Raw genomic sequence first — 2,500 nt, 5'->3', positions numbered from 1 at the left:
CTTACCAAGGCCGTCCCATGGCGTCCCGTGCTGTCCCATTTTGTCCCGAGCCTTACTAAGGCCGTCCCATGCGCGTCCCGTGCCGTCCGAGCCTTACCAAGGCCGACCCATGCCTTACCAAGGTCGTCCCATCGATCTCGGAGAAAGTACATCATAACATCGGAATACACCCCGACATCGATATCGGAGAAAGTACATCATCATAACATCGGATCGGATGCGTATCCGTCCAAGTGCCATCGACACTTCGAGAAGTTCGGACCTAGCTTCCTAGCATGTTGATGCGTCGGTGCTAATGGGGACATAAAGATCCCACGACGTTCCGAACGGAAGTAGCCGAAGTGTTCCGTGCGTGTGAACTCCATTGTCCCATGTGCCGGCTCTTGACTCCTAAGATGTCCCATGTGAAGGCCCTTCATGGCTAAGAATGTCCCGTGCAACGTCCCTTGATGATCCCCATAAGGTGTCCCATGTGCGTCCCATGCCGTGCCCAGCCTTACCAAGGCCGTCACATGCTGTCCCATGCGCGTCCCGTGCCGTCCAAGCCTCACCAAGGCCGTCCCAGGCCATCCCGAGCCTTAGCAAGGCCGTCCCGTGCTGTCCCATGCCGTCCCGAGCCTCACCGAGGCCGTCCCGTGCCTCACCAAGGCCGTCCCGTGCTGTCCCATGCCGTCCCGAGCCTTACCAAGGCCGTCCCGTGCTGTCCCATGCCGTCCCGAGCCTTACCAAGGCCGTCCCGTGCTGTCCCATGCCGTCCCGAGCCTCACCAAGGCCGTCCCGTGCTGTCCCATGCCGTCCCGAGCCTCACCAAGGCCGTCCCGTGCTGTTCCATGCCGTCCCGAGCCTTAGCAAGGCCGTCCGATGCGCGTCCCGTGCTGTCCCATCCGTCCCGAGCCTTAGCAAGCCCGTCCCGAGCCTTAGCAAGGCCGTCCCATGCGCGTCCGATGGGATTCCCGAGCTTTACCAAGGGCGTCCCGTACTGTCCCATGCCGTCCCGAGCCATAGGGACGCTGTCCCGTGCGCGTCCCCTGCTGTCCCATGCGCGTCCCCTGCTTTGGCTCGGCTGGCCCGTGCATTCTATGGGGTCGTGGGACATTTCGAAACCCACCCGGGCCATTTCGACTCTCTCTTCATTTATACTATTGAGGTATTATTTATGAATTATTGGAGAAAAGAAACGGAAGAAAATATTTTTTTTTCTATTTTTTATGAATTTTCCGGTGTTTATTCACTTAAAAATTCATAGAAAAATAAATATTTATCGGAATCGCTATTATAATATATCAAAAAAATCCTTGCGAAAAGGCCTTTCCAACGAGTATAAGTTTGCTGGATTCCGACGAGTAACGAAGGAGTAAAGGCCCAGTATGCTTGGTTAAAAAATTGATGTTTCCTTGTGAAAATAGGCAAAACAATAACTTTGCACTATAAGGGGGAGGGTTGAGCTCCTTCCCCAGAGCGTGCACAGCACTTGTGCTGGCACGTTCCCTAGTGCTCGCCAAGCACCATAGGGCATCCAAAGGGCAAAGCTCGGCCTACTACATGATGGGAAGCTTCTAATATGTCGGAATACGAAGAGATTTCGTGCGACCCGAAGCTCGGCTCGGGCGTCCCGGCCTGTCCCGAGCTGTGCCGAGCGCGTCCCAGGCCGTCCCGAGCCAAGTCTCGGGCGTCCCAGGCCGTCCCGAGCCAAGTCTCGGGCGTCCCAGGCCGTCCCGAGCCAAGTCTCGGGCGTCCCGAGCTGTAGCGAGGGCGTCCCAGGCCGTCCCGAGCCAAGTCTCGGGCGTCCCAGGCCGTCCCGAGCAAAGTCTCGGACGTCCCAGGCCGTCCCGAGCAAAGTCTCGGACGTCCCAGGCCGTCCCGAGCAAAGTCTCGGGCGTCCCAGGCCGTCCCGAGCTGTGCCGAGGCCGTCCCAGGCCGTCCCGAGCAAAGTCTCGGGCGTCCCAGGCCGTCCCGAGCTGTGGCAAGGGCGTCCCAGGCCGTCCCGAGCAAAGTCTCGGGCGTCCCATGCCGTCCCGAGCTGTGGCAAGGGCGTCCCAGGCCGTCCCGAGCTGTGCCGAGGCCGTCCCGAGCCTAGTCTCGGGCGTCCCAGGCCGTCCCGAGCTATGGTGGCGAGGGCGTCCCAGGCCGTCCCGAGCCAAGTCTCGGGCGTACCTGGCCGTCCCGAGCTGTAGCGAGGGCGTCCCATGCCGTCCCGGGCTGTCCCATGCGCGTCCCGTGCCGGCCCGAGCAACAGCCCGGGCGTCCCGTGCCTCGGCCCTTCCAAGTGGTGCTTCGTCGGACATCTCGATATCCACTCGAGCATTTTCGACCATTCTCCATATGTGGGTGTGTGGGTATTTATCAGGAATATTGGAGAAAGAATCGGGAAAAAAATATTTTTTTTCTATTTTTTTTGAATTTTTAATTGTTTATTCACTTAAAAATTCATAAAAAAATAAATATTTATCGGAATCGCTATTATTATATATCAAAAGAATCCTTGTGAAAAGACCTTTCC

Source organism: Eschscholzia californica, unplaced genomic scaffold, assembly GCF_041429995.1.
Source record: "Eschscholzia californica isolate CP2 unplaced genomic scaffold, dmEscCali1.0.p SCAF_140, whole genome shotgun sequence".
Lineage (NCBI taxonomy): Eukaryota > Viridiplantae > Streptophyta > Magnoliopsida > Ranunculales > Papaveraceae > Eschscholzia > Eschscholzia californica.
The sequence above is the reverse complement of the archived record's forward strand: the minus strand, read 5'-3'. Positions refer to the sequence as shown.